Below are 18,033 nucleotides of genomic sequence, written 5' to 3'. Positions count from 1 at the left end.
GCTGCCAACCCGCACCTAAGCCCCGCTCCACCGCCAACCCGGTCCCCGTCTCTTCGTGGGATCGCTTCTTCCAGGGGGTGTCCGCCTGGCCTGGATCGAATCCGCCCAGATCCGGCTAGCCATGGCCTTGCCCTGGATCCGGAGGATCTTCAACTTCCACAGCATCGACAGATCGAGCCCCTACCTATGCGGAGGCCGTGCACTACGGCGCATTCAAGGAGCCTCACCGGCCTCCACTGAGCTACCGCCCCAAGCTAGCGATAACTACACTAGGATGCCGCATTCAATTCATCGACCGGCCGTGGCAGAGCTAGCAAGATGACCGCCCTAGTGAAGCTCTGCAGAGGGAGGGATGGATCTACGTCAGCTACCACAGGGGTCATGCAAGCCGATGCGACACGGATTCATGGTGGCGCAACGACGCAAAGCCTTCAAGATAGCCAGCTACCATGGCACTACAGGAGTTCAACCGCATCACCTGGGGGCGCTACTTCATCTACCTCTCTAGAGGGCACCGGGCAGCGCAGTGCAGGGACCCGTCTGCCGCTTTCCGGTGTCGCAGCTCAGGGCACCGAGAGGGAGACTGTCCCCATGTCCGCAAGTCTCCTGCCATGACACCACCTCCTTCCTCCGCCTCCCCCTCCTCTATTACCATCGTCGCCGCCCCTACGTCCACCACCGCCCCCGTATTGCCCAACAATGGTGATTGGAGATCCACACACTCATCCTGACATGGAGACGGTGTTTATCCCTAATTCCTTCGATCTCGAGTGCGAAGCTCGCGGTTGGGAGTCCTGCGCCCTAGTCCCATAGGCCCTGCATCTGCCGCACAGCGCCGGGGCGCACGACATCTCGGAGCTACTCGTCGACAAGCTCCAGCTAAGGAAGGGGATGTCACCATCATGCTTCACCAACCTGAACCTTACTTGGTCCGGTTCGAGCACGCTGCCCACGCCGTCGAGGCCCGACACCGAGGTCGCTTCACCGGGTGAGGAATCGACATCTGCCTCCACACCTAGCGTAGCCTGACGCACGCACTCGGCTTCCGTATCTTCTACAGGGTGCGCCACTGCTTGGATAGCATCCTGTCCCATGCCTGGACGCCAGAGATCGTCGGGCACAAGTGCGCCCTGAAATGCATCATCACGGACCTCGTCTAGCCAGCAGACACCTGCCACATCGAGCTCTAGGCATGGATAGCGAATCCAAGTGAGATCCCCAAGAGGGTGTGGTTGGCATTCACCCACAAGCCCTCTAATCGCTCATCAGCTGTCTTCGTCTCCGCCGAGCAACCATCGGAGCCATGGTAACAGGATGCCGCTACAAAGTCTTCATCCACATGCCTCTCCTCGAGGACTACTCGGTGGCAGCACGCAACCTCCAGGAGGCGGTCAACAACCCGATGAGCATCACGCCAGTCAAGTGCCGGTATGAATGGCTCTATGGGCTTGTTGATGGTGCGCTTCCCCACAAGGCTCCTGTGACCGCTGCGACACACGGGGGCGCGGGACAAGAAGGTCCACCACCAGGAAGAACAACACTCGCGAGAGGAGCAAGACAGGCGGGCTGGCGGGCGCGAAGGCATCGACAGGCGTGACAAGAGCGACGAGCAGCCCAGAGACCGCAAGCGCGTTGCACACGCTGCCCAACCCCACCACGTGCGCGACAAGCCCAAGTAGGACTGTGGGCGTGGCAGGGACAGGCCTGACAGGACATCCTGCAAGGGCGCTGCCTTCACCTGGCCACCATGCCACGTGGACAACAACGAGGATGACGGCGGTGTCGCCCATATATCTATGGGGCCACCGTGAGGCTTGGACAGTCCTACATACGAGGCTGTACACCAAGATGTGTCAGACATGAAGACTATGGTGCAGGACGGCGTTATCTACGTGGAGGACAAGGACTAGTCGAGGATTAGGAAACTACTCGTAGCAATTAGAGTAGGATTCTCTAGTCGAATCCAACTAGTACTCTTGTACAACAACCGACCTGTAACCCTGCTCACGGCAATATAAGGCGAGGCAGGGACCCCCTCCAAACAATCATCAAATAATACAATCCAACCAACACACAGGACGTAGGGTATTACGTGACATATGTGGCTCGAAGCTGTCTAAATCGTGTGTTCGAGTTCACCTTCGAGTTCCTAGTCTTCGGCGAGCCCCACGTACAAAACACTACCTCAGGTACCCCATCGGTAGGTTGCCAGGTCTAAACACCGATAGTTGGCACGCTAGGTAGGGGATCTCGCTAAAGATTCGCTGGCGAACTCGATGGCTCTAGTCATCAAGCCCACCATCACGTTCGAAGAGGGCACGACGTTCGTCTTCGGCTCCTAGGTCTACATCGCAGACGGCGCTACAAACTTCCACCACCACATCATGCCGGCCCTGGATGAGAAGCACTACGACATCAACCTCCATCGCTAAGCTTTGGAGGATTTTGTTGAAAAATTCAACAAAATTTTTGACCTCTTCCGTGGTTCCAGGGATAAGCCTGGGTACAACTCGACCCCTCCCACTAGTCGGATTGGTTCCTACAAGCTGGCGTTTGAGCCATTGTGTGAATCGGTCTACGATACAACTCGATTCCCGTTCAGACTCCGAAACGCGGGTGCTATCTTTCAAGCCAACCTGTCTAGATCCCTATCCAACTCAGATTTGATCGAGGACCTCGACTACTACTCGGACCCGAACGAGGAGATCCCTTTATCAGGTCCGTAGTAGGGCGTGGTAATCACATCTACGCCACAAGGCAGATTCATCTACTGGCCCGACATGAAGCCATCTGCTCTAGCCAAGGACGACGAGTCATGCCTTGTCGCGTACCTTGACAACCTCCCATACTAGGAGGGAACACCTCTATCTCTTATCTACGAAGAAGACGGCCCTACAAAGATCATCACGTCAAGCTCGGCTAGTTTTCCTCTAGAGCGGGAACTACTTGCCATCATCAATCCTCAAGGGGCCAACAGCGATGAAGAGCAACCAAAAAGGCATCCACGGCATGAACACCACCCAGACGACGTGTCGGCAAATGAGCTCACCGCCACCGTACAAGGAGAAGAGGCTGAAAGTGAAAGGACATGCTGGCGAGCTAGGAATGCGTCACGAGCAGATCATCTATGCCGCCTGTCGGTGTTTAAACCCAACAACCTAACAAGGGAGTACTCCAGGTAGAGTTTTGGTTGGTGGGTGTCGCCAAAATCAGGAGCTCAATGGTGTACGTAGGCATGCGATTTAGACAGGTTCGGACCGCTAGATCGCGTGATACCCTACGTCCTGTGTGTTGTTTGCTTGTATTGGATTGAACTTTGTTTGAGGGGGTCCCTGCCCGCTCTTATATACCGGAGGAGCAGGGTTACAGGATAGTTGTTTTACAAGAGTACTAGTCGGATATGACTACAGGTTCTACTCTGACTCGGAAGAGTAGTTTCCTTGTCTATGACTAGTCTCCTGGTAGTCCATGTAGACTACGCCACCCTGTATTGTAGTCTCCATGTTCTGGTATATCTTGGTGTACTTCTCCTCATATGGATCCGTACAAGCCTTCTGGTGGGCCCATGGATGTATGCTCGACAAGTCCCCGAGTACTTTGTAGTCAAATGTAATAGCCTCGGGTACTTTTGTAGACGTTGCTCGACTAGTTTCTGGTGCTCTTCGAGTACTTTGGTTGTGGCCAAGTCTTCGAGTACTTGAGTGCTGTCATGCGGCTGGAAGGTACTCTTAGCCTCATCTGACGTTGTTTCTGAGAAGTCTGCCTTCAAACCTTTATATGGAAGTGCGATGAAAATCGCACTCCATATGGAGTAGCCCCCGAGCCTTAGATTGAATCGAAGAATCAGGCTGAGGGTCAATCTGCATTTGTTCCGTCTTTGTCTTGATCTTTGAAGAAAAAGAAATTTTTATCCAACAGGCACGGTATACGCAGCCCCTGAGCCGTTACCCGATTAGTTCCGGGAGGTATAAGGGTATTTCAATCTGTTACCGTGACCTTTCAGCTTCTAACAGTTTGAAAAAATCTGTTTTGTGCAGATAAGGCCATAATTGCCTCTAATTAGCGAAAACATCGGCCCATTACCCACGGAGACTCCGTCGCGGTTATAAGGGATGGGGAAAGTTATCCCCTCCCCTTACACTGTCATTTGCATCTTTTAGCCTCTTCCTCAGAAAATCTTCACTTTTCCTCGAGCGCTGTTGCACACCATTTGTGAATCGTCCGTGCCGCCTCCGCTACCCCCGAGCATATGCGCATGAAGTGGCTCGCGAAGCCAGGATGGAGAAGAAGCTTGAGGTTTCGAAGAAGGGGTCCAAGGAGGGTTCCAAGAGAGGAACTTCCAGGAAGGGGAAGGAGCTTGAACTGCTGATGCTGAAATGTGGGGAAACCAACCAGACCGCACCGCCCAACCAGGTGATGGCCTGGAAGCGATCCACCATGAAGGACACGGAAATCCAAGAGCTGGTAGACGTCAAGCTGCTATAGGAGCAGGCGGTCGTGGGTTGGAGGTCCTCTTATGGAAATGCTTGGATGTTTGAAGCACACCCCAATGAGACAGTAATATTTACCTAGTTTGTGGAGCGCGGATTTGCTATTCCAACTTCTGACTTTTTCTGGGGCCTCTTGGAGTACTACTTATTACAACTTGTCCATCTCAATCTCAACAACATTTTGCATATCTCCATCTTTGTTCACTTGTGCGAATCATTTCTGCGGATTCTGCCCCATTTCGATCTCTTCCTCAAGATTTTTCGCTTGAAGCCACAACCTAGTCAGAAGAATATGCATGTTATTGGAGGTGCCGGCTTCCAGATCCGTGAGCAGTACTGGGATCTGTATTTGGAGCATAAGCTAGTGGAATCTCATGGTAGTTGGAAGGGAAAGTGGTTTCATATTGAAGATCACAAGCCGTCTCTACCCAAGATTACTAGATATCGTCCAAAGTACAGCAGCCGGTGGCTTGATGAACCAACAACTGCTGAAAGTATTCAAGTACCTGATCTATTGACCAAGATTGTTGTGTTGAAGAAGCAGGGTTTGACAGGAGTAGTCGTAGTGCTAGCTTTCTGAAAAGACGGCTGCAGCCATTGCAGTTTCAGCAGACTCCCGCATATGAGTACTTTGGGCTTGATGATCCCTCACGGATGTCGCCTGATGATGTCTCTAATGAAGAAGTTGGGGCCCGACTGTGCCGGATGTTCAAAGAACTTGAGGGCACACTTGGAGCAGTTGAAGAGTTCGACAGCCAGAACAAGCCGAATGAAGTAAGTATTCATCATTGTTGTGCTTTGAGTACTTGTATTGTTTTGATCTGTTGTTTTCCGACTTGTTTCTTCTTGTGCAGGCAGATTCACTCGTGTTTTATTTGCCTCCTCCTTCCCCCGGTGCGGATGACGCAAAGAACGCAATGCCAGTGCATTCACTGCAATTGCCTGGGGATTCCTAAGAAAAGGAAGAGGAGGAGGGGGAGGATGAAGAGACCGATTCCATTGATAGCTCTGATTGTGACGATGAGGGTGACTTTGTATTGCAGCCGTGCGCCCCGAAGCAAGACAAGTCATCTTCTGTCGCGTTGAGACGCTATGTTGACAACGACGTAGATGTTGATTTGGCATCGCCACCAAAGAAGCAGTGAACTGCTGTGCCTAAGAGGCACACTAGGCGCGATCTTTGCATTCATGATGCGCCCTCGCCGGTAATAACTTTTGTGGAAGGGCAAGGCCTTGAGGGGCAAATACTCTTGTACTTGTTGTAAGTAGTTTTGACTACTTATCTTTAAGTTCTATCTTTTGCAGGCTACTAGTGAAGTAGTCGAGACCGTAGAGGCAGCTGTTGATGAGGTTGTTGGTGCCACGGAGATGTCTACCAATAATGCCGATGAAGTTGCAGAAACAATGACCGACGACGGGACTGTTGCAGCGGATACGGCCGCTGGTAATATGACCATGGCTTCGGAGACAACTACTCCACGCGTGACTGAGGAGCCAGCGGTGAGTACCGGCAGTGTAGCCAGATCAACAGAGACAGACATGAGTGAAGTAGTCAAGACGCCGGAGGCAGTGTCTGATGCTACATTGTCCAAAATTTTCGGAGGTGGAGAGCGCATGGATACCAGTGGTGATCACGTGGCTGCCGCTGCCCAAGTAATTGCTGCGGGTACTGGTGACAACCCTGAAGCTCCACTGCCTGCCCCATCAAATATGCCAATTCCTAGTACCTTGACAATGCGCTTGGTGGGGAAAACTCCTCTGGTGCCTCATCGGTCGACCAGGTGAGTACCCTGGCGCTGTGTTTAAGTACTGAATTTGTATCGAGTAGTTGCTCTTTGGTTCTTATGCTTTGTTGTGTGTAGGGCATCTTCGAGTGTTGAACTTGGTGCGGTAGGCACAAGCCCAGTAGCTGATGATGAAAGCCGCTCAACTATGAAACCAGCCCCTGCGCCTGTCATCGAATTAATGGAGGAGAACTTAGCACTGGCGGTAGGGGCAAACGCTACATCCTTGGCGGCCGCGTTGTTGCAGGACATGATCGGTTCTCTCTAGGATGTAGCGCCAGCTGCTCCCCAGACTCCTGCTCCCGAACCATTGCCTGAGGCTGCATCAGTTGAAGAACCATCTACGTTAGATGTCTTGGATGCCATTCCTCTCAACTTTGTGGGAACTGAAGCCCCTAAGCTCGAGGCCGCGCGCACCCTTGGATCCGTTGCGGAGGCTGCAGGGACATCATCGGAGGCAGGGCCGTCGTTTAGTTGGGAACTAGACTTGGTGCCGAGTGCAAAGATTGATTCAGCGGCTGAACATCCGTCGCCGCTGTGGCAGAACCGCCCAAATTAACTTGGCTAAAGCACACTTAAGCCGCTTAACGCGCGATCATGTACTTTAAGCAAATCAACTTGGTCGTCCGTCGGATTTCATCCGATAAATTAGGATCAAGAAAGCAAGACTCGCACAAAGGCGAGTGGTTACAGAGATTATAATAGTCCATCTCAATTAAACATGTGCATTAAATTATTACAAGTCCAAGTTCGAAATTCAAGCAAGTTTGTAGTGTTCTCAAATAATAGAAATAATTGAGCGGAAGCTAAACGTCGTTGTAGGATATCATGACGAAGCCGATCATGACATCAATGATCCCGGTCCACGCCGTCCGAGGAGGGATCCCACTCAACCGTCCAACCAGGAGGAAGTTGGGGAGGCCAAGTGCCACTTGCAGCGTACTTAGAGGTATCAACATCACCCAAAAAGATGTGCCACAAGCAAGGCTGAGCAACTATGCTCAACAAGACTTAACCGACATGTGGTAACTACTCCACCAACTTCTAGACATGCAAGGCTTTTTGGCTAAGGGGTTTGTTTTTGCCAAAAGCAACTAGTGTAGGTCCTTACTTTCAATATTTTAGCCACCAATTCTAAGTTCATTTACCCATCTAAGTTAGCAACTATACTAAACAAGCATAGTTTTCAAGCAATTTATGACAAGCATCAATATTAAGATCATCATTGTCGTTGTCAAGATTTACGGATCGAGACTTGGACTAGTAAATTTCTTTTATGCGCGTAAGGCTTCGGATGGTGGCGTGGGAGACACGGGGTTCGACTGGTTCGGGCAAAGGAGGCCCTACGTCCAGTATCAGGGCTGCTCGTGTTACCCACGCGGGGTTCTGTAGTAGGGGTTACAGATGGGCAAGAGAGGGAACTGATCCCAGGTCTCTTGAGTGTGCTTGTGCTCTAAGGGAGTGTGAGACTGTGCTGTTGGCTTGAGAGAGTCTTCGTCCCCGTCTCCGGACCCTCGGTCCTCCTTTTATAGCGCAAGAAGGAGCTCGGGGTTACAGGTGAGCCGGACGTTCAGAGGAGAGGTAGAAAGGATAAGCTAAAGAGAAAAATAACACAAGGGGAGGGTCCCAAGGCCGCCGCTCTTGCTCCGGCCTTTGGTCCCTGTCATCACGTCCGGCGCGGGAGGGCGATTCCTTCCCGATCTTGTCGATGATCTCCCTAGTCATCGTCACCGTCGAGCGTGATGATGATCCTCAGCCTCGGCATCCATGCCCGCCGGGGAGAAAGTCCGATTCTATTGCCCTGCCAATTACCGTAAGACCCGGACGTCGCATCCTTGAGACTGCCATTGGGCGCACGGGGCGCGAGAGTGAGCGGTGTGCCCTCCTGTGGTGTCCGGCGCAGCTCATGAGTACTTTGTGGCAAATCAGAGGGAGCCGCGGCCACTGCAGCTCGCACCGCACGGCCGCACATCGGTATTCGGGGCCGATTATGTTGGGGACGCCGCTCCCCTTTCGGCTTGACAGGGCCGCGGCGCATTTATGGCGAGGTCGATAGGGGGACCCACGAGATCCCCATCCTGATCCTCCAGGCCGTGCCCAAGGCGAATATCCATCTTGTGGACCCGAGTGAGTTCGACCCCCGCGCCCAGGGTCGGGCGAGGCGGAGTTTTCTGTGGTGGGGGTCGGGCGCTGCCGACCCTGGTCCCCTGGGTCGGGCGAGGCGGAGCCTTGCGGCGAGGGGTCTGGCGCTCCCGACCCTGGGACCGCGGTCGGGCGAGGCGGAGCGTTGCGGTGAGGGGTCGGACGCTCCAGACTCTGGGACCGCGGTCGGGCGAGGCGGAGTCCCGCCATCGAGGGGTCGGGATTGTCCGACCCTAGGGCCCTGGGTCGGGCGAGACGGAGTGGGGTGTTCTCTGCCTCTACTGGGTCGGCGGTAATCGTAATTACCGCAGGTGGACTTGGGCCTTCATGACTATTGTTTTAAGCGGCATTAGGAGGTCGTTAATATTTCCCCCCAACAGTAGCCCCCGAGCCTGTGGTTGAGCAAAGATGCTCCTCCAGAGGCTTTTTTCGTCACTCGTCGGGGATCTCTGCTCGCCCTGGAAGCTGCGGTTGATCAGGGATAGGGAGTGTTGTTGGTCCGGCTTGGCCAGGGAGTTTGATCAGGAGAGGTGTCCTGTGGATGACTTGGCACGGGAGGATTCCTCATTGCTCCGTAGGGCGCTCCCACCTCGAGTCCTCAAATTGCGACCACACGCGTGGTCGTCGGTTGCGACGCTAGCCCTCGAGCCCCCGTGCGTTGCAGGAGACTGATCGGGAGGCTAGATCGGCTTTTTATCGTTACCCCTCAAGCGTTCGTTCGCTAGGATGGAGGGGATGAGCCGTGCCACGCTATCCTCGTTGGATGAACCGTGGTGCTCGTTGAGCTGCGAATGGGACGGTTCGAGTGGAGTCCCGGTCCCCGTTCGGGGAGTCAGGCTCGGGCCAAGCTGGTGGCGTACTCCAGATTCCGGCTGGCCAGTTCATGTAGTTCCCGAGTCCGTTCGATCGGATTCGGGGGCTCGTTGCCTTTCTTCGGGGAAAAACCATGAACTTAGACGCCAGCTCGGGCTCGAACGTGAGGTCGGGACGCCCTTGGCTTTCGCTCGCCTGGGTGGTGGCTGCTAGCGGACCCGTCCCTTCTCACCCCTTGCTCGTGGGCATCCTGAGGCGGTCGTCGAACCCGTAGCGGGCCAGCCTTCGAACCTTTGGATCGTAAATGGGCCGTAGGGGCATTTCCAGCCCCGTACCCCTTATTACCTTTCGGTGGGCGTTGGGCTGAATCGGGGCGGATGTTGTGTGCGCGTCTTCCGGGAGACGGAGTTATGGAGGGCGCCGACCCGTGAATCAAGGAGGAGAGGATGTCTCTGCGGCCGATCGTGCGCGCGGTTTCCGAAAGGAAAGTGGGCGTGATGGGGGCGTACCTGGCGCCGCATTTATGGCGACAAGGGCGTCAGTTCCGCTCCCTTCGCCCCTTCCCTATAAAATGAAGGCTCCGCCTCGCAGGTTCCGCCCGCCTTCTGCTTTCAAGTCTTTTCGCCTTTCTAGCTCGCCCTCAGCTCATCCGCGCCCGCTTCATCTTCCTCTGCTTAGCGCTATGCCCTTTCTCCCCATCCCCGTCGAGTTCCTTCCTCCTTCGGTGATGGGATCCTAGGGGATTTCCCACTTCAACTCCTCGCGCGCCAAAGTCCTGGTGAGGAAAGGCCTCCTCTGCGAGAGGACGGAGGTGGGCGAGTGGGAGCTCCCGAGGTCGGAGCAGGTGCCGACGCCTCCCACCGGCTACGTCGTCTCCTTCGCCCACTTCCACGAGCGGGGGTTCGTGACTCCGCCGAGCCGCTTCTTCCGCGGGCTCCTCCATTTCAACGGGCTCGAGCTGCAGCACCTCAACCCCAACGGGATCCAGCATATCACGGCGTTCGTCGCACTGTGCGAGGGGTTCCTGGGCATTGAGCCCAACTTCTCGCTGTGGAAGTACTTTTTCACGGTCAGCCTGTACCAGAAGACGGAGAGGAGGGTTAACCAGCAGCGGTCGGCCCCGGTGCCGATCGGGTGCGCCGGGATCCACCTCCGCCATACTCACTCCAAGGAGTACATGGCAATGAAGATCGCAACGTCCCACAAGGGGTGGCACAATCAGTGGTTCTATGTGTAGAACTACTCAAACTCCCCCCTGCCAGAGTTCACCGGCCGCACTATCGACGTGGCGCCGGAGGTGTGGTCGTACGGACCGGTCAAGAAGGAGAAGAAGCGGATCCTCGACCTGCTGCAGGCCATCGAGCAATTGAAGAGGAGAGGGCTTACCGGAGCCGGGGTCATCGGGGCGTACCATGCCCGGCGGGTGGCGCCGTTGATGCTCCGGGCTCGTTCGCTTGCTGACATGACTCCGGGCGCGTCGACCGAGGGTACCGTCCTGGCGACGGGTGCGCTCGCCACCTCCGAGATCCGTTAGCGGATTCGGGAGGCGTTGGAGGACAAGGACGCCGACTACCCGGTGCCCGGGCACCTGCCAATGCGCCCGGAGGAGGGCTTCATCGACTTGGTAAGGAATTTGAGCGTCGACCTTCCTTTTTTTGTGTTCATCACTCTGACGCGGGGCCATTTTGTGTTTGCAGGGCATGCTGACCCGGGTTGTGGACTCGCACCCGCCGGTGCCGGAGGACGCCGATCGGCGGCTGCAAAACCGTCTCCTTGCTGAAGAGCAGAAGCGCCGCAAGGACAAGGAGACGGCGAAAAAGAAGAAGAAGGCCACCAAGGAGTTCCAACGGCGGCGGCGAGGGTAGGTCGTGTCGAACGACGATGACGACGATGATGATGACGATGAGGAGGAAGATGAGGAGGATGATGATGAGGAGGAAGAGCTTGCCTTATCCCCTCGGTCGGGCGTGCTCGTTATTCAGGAGGCGCACCCACAAACGGCCGTGAGGGATGAAGCGGGCGGACCGTCCGCCCGGGGCTTGGTTCCGCAAGGCTCCGGGGCCATGCCCCAGGGATTGGCGCGGGGCGCCCCCCAGGAGTCAGCGCAGAGCGCCCCCAGGGGTCGGCGCGGGGCATCCCCCAGGAGTCGGCATGGGGCGCTCCCCGGAGGTCTATGGAGCCCGCCCCCGCCGTCATGCCTGTGGCCCAAGAGCAGAGGAGCGGCGACAAGCGGCCGCTGCTGGATGCCCCGGGGTCGGTGTCCGGCTCGGAGGCGAAGCGTGCGCGCCGTCGTTGCTCCGGAGGAACGTGAGTTGGATTTCCTCGTGAACCTCGCTCCTTTCCCCACCTTGCGTTTGTTTCCGCTGACATTTGTTTGTTGTTTCGCAGCGCCGCCCCCGTGGTCTTGTTCTGCACCTGGTGCCCAAAAAGGCGCTGCGGGTGTTGTCCGCGTCTGCGGAGCGAACCACGGCCCCGCCCGCGGCGAGCGGCGGGGTCCCTGGTGAGGTCGCGAGTCCCGCCGCGGGAACGGCCCCCGTGATGACGACCGGTGGAGTGGTGATGCCATCGGGCGCAGGAGCGGGCGTGGACCCCGCTCCGCCTTCCGCTTCTTCGGCCGACCCTTCGGTGCAGAGCGTCGTTCCCCAGGCCCTCAGGTCGGGGAAGTGATCGACCTCGACGCCGACGAGGCGGAGGGAATGGCGATGACGGGAACAGGGATGGATGTCCCTGCAGCCGCGACGGGGATGGTGGCGGTGACAGAGGAGGGAGGGCTTGCCTCCGCGACCGCGGCGGAGGAGGCGGCGGTGATGGAGGCGGGGACCTCCGCCCTGGAGGTCCCGGCGGAGGTGGCACTGACGATGGAGGCGGAGGTGCCCGCTCGAGGGGCTCTGGCAGGGGCGGAGGAGCCTCCCTCGACAGTTGCGGCGGAGGGTGAGGTAGCCACGGGGATACTTGTTCCGCCGCCTGCGTCGGAGGCGGTGGCGCCGTCGGGCGGGCCCGCGGCGGCCCCGACGGCGACAGGTGCGCAGGCGCTGGGACCGTCGGCGAACCCGACGGCTTCCGGGATGATGGAGCCTGCTTCGATGGCAGCGTCGGAGTCGGCTCCTGCCTTGGCCTTGGCCACTACCGTTCCCAGGGCGTGGAGAGGGTCTGTCCTGTGTTGGTCGTCCCGTGAGGACCCGCCGAGGCACCTCTTCACCCTGGATGACGCCGTGGAGTGGTGCAAGTGGCAGGAAGTGCAGGGCAGCCTCGCCAACGCCCGCGCGGCTCTGTCCTCGGTGCTGCAGGAGTTGGACAACGTCATCCTCCCTGATAGCCAGGTACGTTACCTCTCCTGTTGGTGATTGTCCCTTTTCCCGTTGCCTTGCCCCTGATGGTGTACTGCTTTGTAAGCTCTCCAAGAATGCAGTCGGGGGAAATCTGATTTCCTCCGGCTGGAGCGGGGGCTCTGGGAGCGCTTCAACTTGGAGAGGGAGCGAACCAGGGAGCTAACCATGCAGGTTGCTGCCGCCCAGGGGGTCATCAACGACCTGCAAAGGCGCGAGCAAGCGGCGCAGGAGGACGTGCGGCGGTCGGAGGCCAAATTCCAAGCCGTCGTCGATAAGGCCCACCTTGACCGCGAGGAACTCCAGGCTGCTGCTGCCGAGAAGGCCCGCCTTAATGCCGAGGAGCTCGGACGGCTGAGGGGGGATCTTGATGCCCTTCAGAAGACAGTCGAGCGCATCCGGCGCGAGCGGCAAAAGGCCTGGCAGGAGCGGGATTCCGAGGTGGCCCGGAAGAACGTGGCGGAGAAGATGGCGGCCGAGCTTGGCGCGGAGGTCGGTCAGCTCCGGGCGCAGGTGCAGGGGCTTCAGACCGCTGTGTCTCAGGGAGCCGACCGGGAGCGTGAGCTGAAGGCCCGGTCCGACGGTGAGACTCCTTTTCATTTCTGCGTCTCCGTGGTGTTGCGGTGATTTCTGACTTGGTGGGTCTTTCCGGGTGGTTCTTGCAGACGAAATCGCCAAGCTGAGGGAGCTACTTGACGCGGAGCGTGGTGAGCATGGCGCCCTGCAGGATGCGGTCCACGTCGTCAGCGACGGACTCGGCGTGGTCCAGGGGGAGGGGTCGAGCTCGCTGACGGCTCGTGTCCTCGGGATGTACCGCCGGGACCGCGAGATCGCCGTGGATGCGCTCCACACCGGCGTGCGGCGAGCCTTCGGGGTCTTCAGCTCCCATTACTCTAGCATCAACTTCGCTGGAATGAGCGAAGGATATGCCGCCGGTTACTCCGAGGCCGAGCTGGATGAGATCAACGCGTCGGTGTTCAACCCGGCGGAGGCCCTGGCAAAGCTCTTAGAGGATGAGGCCGTCCCTCCCGAAGATCCCCTGGCGAGCTAACTGTGTCCGGCTGGTGCCCCAGATGTAAATACATTAGTTTCAGACTTGTTTTGTGATGGCCATAGAGGCCTTTTCTATAACTTGTCGTAAAAAGGTTCTCGATTCCCTTTCTTGTTTTTTGGAGTTGGAAAGTTTAGAGTGCGTTGTCGGGCATGTCAGTAAGCTTTGATGAGCGAGGGTACCGTAGCCGCTGGGGCGTAGGTTTTTTCGCAGTCCGATCAATCTTGCCTGAACACCGTTCGTGCACTCTCTCCTTTTTATGCCCAAAAGTTCAGAAAGGGGGCTCGGTTGGGAAGGAAAAACATTTTTTAGATGGTGCTAAGTGGCTTGGGTCGGAGCCCCCGATAGCCCCCGAGGGATATGCGACCCTGGAGCGAAGCCAGGGTCGGCTATCCCTAAGCTCGACGGAAAAAGCGTTGAACAGAACTGGCTTAAAATTCCCTTTTCCGTAAAAAGAAATCTTCGACTTTATAGAAAAGTTTATGTACAGAACTTGGAAATGAAAACTAGGGGTAGAAACGCCTTAGCTGTTCTATGTTCCAAGCATTGCCGAAGATCTGCCCGTCGGGGGTCGCTAGGTTGTAGGTGCCTGGCCGTAGTACTTGCGCGACGATGAAAGGACCTTCCCACGGGGGAGTCAGCTTGTGCCGACCCCTGTTATCCTGGACGAGGCAGAGCACCAGGTCGCCAACGTTGAAGGCTCGGCCTTGCACCTTGCGGCTGTGGTAACGTCATAGAGCCTGCTGGTATTTGGCCGAGTGTAGCAGAGCCACGTAGCGCGCCTCATCGAGCTGATCTTGTGCGTCTTCGAGCGATGCCTGGTTCCCCTGTTCGTCGTACGCCTTGACCCTCGGTGATCCGTATTCTAGGTCGATGGGCAGGATGGCCTTGGACCCGTAGACCATGAAGAATGGGGTGAAACCAGTCGCCCGACTGGGGGTTGTCCTCAGGCTCCAAAGGACTGCGGGAAGCTCGGCGACCCACCGTCCGCCAAACTTTTTGAGGTGGTCGAAGATCCGCGGCTTGAGACCCTGGAGTGTCATGCCGTTGGCTCGCTCGACCTGCCCGTTCGTGCGGGGGTGTGCCATGGCCGACCAATCTACCCGGATGTGGTGGTCATCGCAGAACTGGAGAAATTTCTTCCTAGTGAACTACGTGCTGTTGTCGGTGATGATGGAGTTGGGGATTCCGAAGCGGTGGATGATGTCGGTGAAGAACTGTATCGCCTGCTCGGACTTGATTTGCGCGACCGGTCTTGCTTCGATCCACTTAGAGAACTTGTCGACGGTGACAAGCAGGTGGGTGAAGCCCCCGGGCGCTTTCTTGAAGGGCCTGACGAGATCCAGCCCCCAGACCGCGAACGGCCACATGATGGGGATGGTCTGGAGCGCCTGCGCGGGCAGATGAGTTTGGCGCGCAAAGAATTGGCACCCCTCACAGGTGCGGACTACTTGGGTAGCGTCGGCGACCGCCGTCGGCCAGTAGAAACCCTGCCGAAAGGCGTTGCCGACGAGGGTCCTTGGCGCAGCGTGGTGGCTGGCCGCAGGCTCCAGCGTGGATGTCCTGGATCAGTGCCTTCCTGTTCGATCGGGATGCAGCGCTGGAGGATGCCGGTGTGGCTTCTCTTGTAGAGCTCTTAGTCGATAACGGCGAAGGATTTGGCGCGACGCGCGATCCTACGGGCCTCCGTTTTGTTCGCCGGGAGCGTGTCGCAAACAAGGTAATCGAGGTGTGGGGCTCTCCAGTCGGTTGGGGGGTCGGGCCCCACCGCGGGGTCTGCCACGATTTCCATGACCATGGGGCTGGAGGGGTTGGCTTCCGGGGCCGAGTCAGGCGAAGCGGTGCCGACCCAGTCGGGGCTGGCGCCCAGGCCTGGGATAGGTGGCACGCTGCCGACCTCCCCTAAGTCGGGACCCGAGCCCGGAGCTGGTGGTGCTTCACCGACCCTCGCCGGTTATTGGCAACGGATTGAAGGCTTGAACTGGTCGCTGACGAAGACGCCATCGGGGACGGGCATTCGGCCGGATGCTTCCTTCGCCAGCTCGGCGGCGGCCTCGTTGAAGCGCCTTGCGACGTGGTTGAGCTCCAGCCCGTCGAACTTGTCTTCAAACTTACGAACCTCGTTGCAGTAGGCTACCATCTTGGGGTCGTGGCAACTCCACTCCTTCATAACTTGTTCGACTACTAGTTGGGAGTCACCCCGGATGTCTAGCCGACGGATGCCCAGCTCGATGGCGATGCGAAGCCCGTTGAGGAGGGCCTCGTACTCGGTGACATTGTTGGACGTAGGAAAGTGGAGGTGGATCATGTACCTGATGCGCACGCCTAGAGGAGAGACGAAGACGAGGCCCACTCCGGCACGGGCTCTCATCAACGACCCATCGAAGTACATTGTCTAGTACTCCTGCTTCTCCGGCGCCGATGGCGTTTGGATCTCCGTCCACTCTGCCACGAAATCGGCGAGTACCTGGGACTTGATGGCGGTGCGGGGGGCGTAGGTGGTTCCCTGGTCCATGAGCTCGAGCGCCCGCTTCGCGATCCGTCCCGTGGCGTCCTGGTTCCGGATCACTTCGCCTAGTGGGAACAACGAAACAAGCGTTACCGAGTGGGAGGTGAAGTAGCGGCGCAGCTTCCTCTTCATGATGAGGACGGCGTAGATGAGCTTCTGGATCTGCGGGTAGTGCGCCTTGGACTCGGACAAGACTTTGCTAACGAAATACACCGGGCGTTGCACCTTGAGAGCGTGTCCCTCCTCTTCTCGTTCCACCACTAGGGCCGCGCTAACCACCTGGGTGGTCGCCGCGATGTAGAGCAGGAGGGGCTCGCCGTCAGTCAGCGGGACCAGGAGCGGGGCCTTCGTCAGGAGGTCCTTGAGTCGGTCAAGTGCCTCCTAGGCCTCGTCGGTCCATTCGAAGCGGTCAGTCTTCTTCAGGAGTCGATAGAGAGGAAGCCCTCGTTCGCCAAGGTGCGAGATGAAGCGGCTCAGGGCCGCTAAGCATCCCGTGACGCGCTGGACTCCCTTTATGTTTCGGATTGGCCCCATGTCGCTGATGGCCGCTATCTCCTCCGGATTGGCTTTGATGCCGCGCACGGAGACGATGAAGCCTAGCAGCATGCCCCTTGGAACTCCAAAAACACATTTTTCGGGATTGAGCTTAATACGCTTATCCCTCAGCCTTTCGAAGGCTAGTTCGAGGTCAGGGATGAGCTAGTCGCCCCTCTTGGATTTGACTACGATATTGTCAACGTAAGCCTCAACGGTCCGCCCGATGAGGTCCCTGAAACATTTCAGCATGCATCGCTGGAACATAGCCCCCGCGTTTTTGAGGCCGAATGGCATCTTAACGTAGCAGTAGGGGCCGAAGAGGGTGATGAAAGAGGTAGCGAGCTAGTCGGATTCTTTCATTGCAATCTGATGGTAGCCGGAATACGCGTCAAGGAAGCTAAGGGTTTCGCACCCGGCTGTCGAGTCGACTATCTTATCTATGCGTGGCAAAGGAAACGGATCCTTTGGGCACGCCTTGTTGAGACCGGTATAATCAACACACATCCTCCATTTCCCATTCTTTTTTCGTACAAGAATAGGATTAGCTAGCCACTCAGGGTGGTACACTTCCTTGATGAATCCGCCCGTCAAAAGCTTCTGGAGCTCCTCGCCGATGGCCTTGCGCCTCTCCTCGTCGAAGCGGCGCAGTCCTTGCTTCACTGGCTTGGAGCTGGCCTTGATGTTCAAGGAGTGCTCGGCGACTTCTCTCGAAATGCCGGGCATGTCCGAGGGCTTCCACGCGAAGACGTCGTTGTTCGCGTGGAGGAAGTCGACGAGCGCGCTTTCCTATTTGAGGAATAGGGTAGCGCCGATCCGCACGGTCCTGCCGTCGGAGCTGCTGGGGTCGAGGAGGACCTCCTTGACGCCTTCGGTGGCCTCGAAGGAGGTGGCCGACTGCTTGGAGTCGGGCTGGTCCTCGGCGCCCTCCGCGAGCTGGACCGCCAGATCGCCCGTGAAGGTGATGGCTGCGGCGTACTCGCAGCATTCCACATCGCACTCGTACGCCTTTTGGAAAGACGTGCCGACGGTGATGACCCCGTTGGGCCCTGGCAGCTTGAGCTTGAGGTAGGTGTAGTTGGGGATGGCTATGAACTTCGCGTAGCATGGTCGCCCCAAGATGGCATGGTAGGTTCCGCGGAACCCCACCACCTCAAAGGTGAGGACCTCCTTCCTGTAATTGGAGGGGGTCCCAAAAGTGACGGGCAAGTCGATTTGCCCGAGAGGCATCGCCTGTTTTCCCGGCACGACATCGTGGAACGGTGCCTTGCTGGGACGGAGGCGGGAGCGGTCCATTCCCATAGCATCGAGGGTCTCGGCGTAGAGGATGTTGAGGCCGCTGCCTCCATCCATGAGCACCTTGGTAAGGCGCGTCGTGCCGACG

Source organism: Setaria italica, chromosome II, assembly GCF_000263155.2.
Source record: "Setaria italica strain Yugu1 chromosome II, Setaria_italica_v2.0, whole genome shotgun sequence".
NCBI lineage: Eukaryota > Viridiplantae > Streptophyta > Magnoliopsida > Poales > Poaceae > Setaria > Setaria italica.
Note: the sequence above shows the minus strand (reverse complement) of the source record.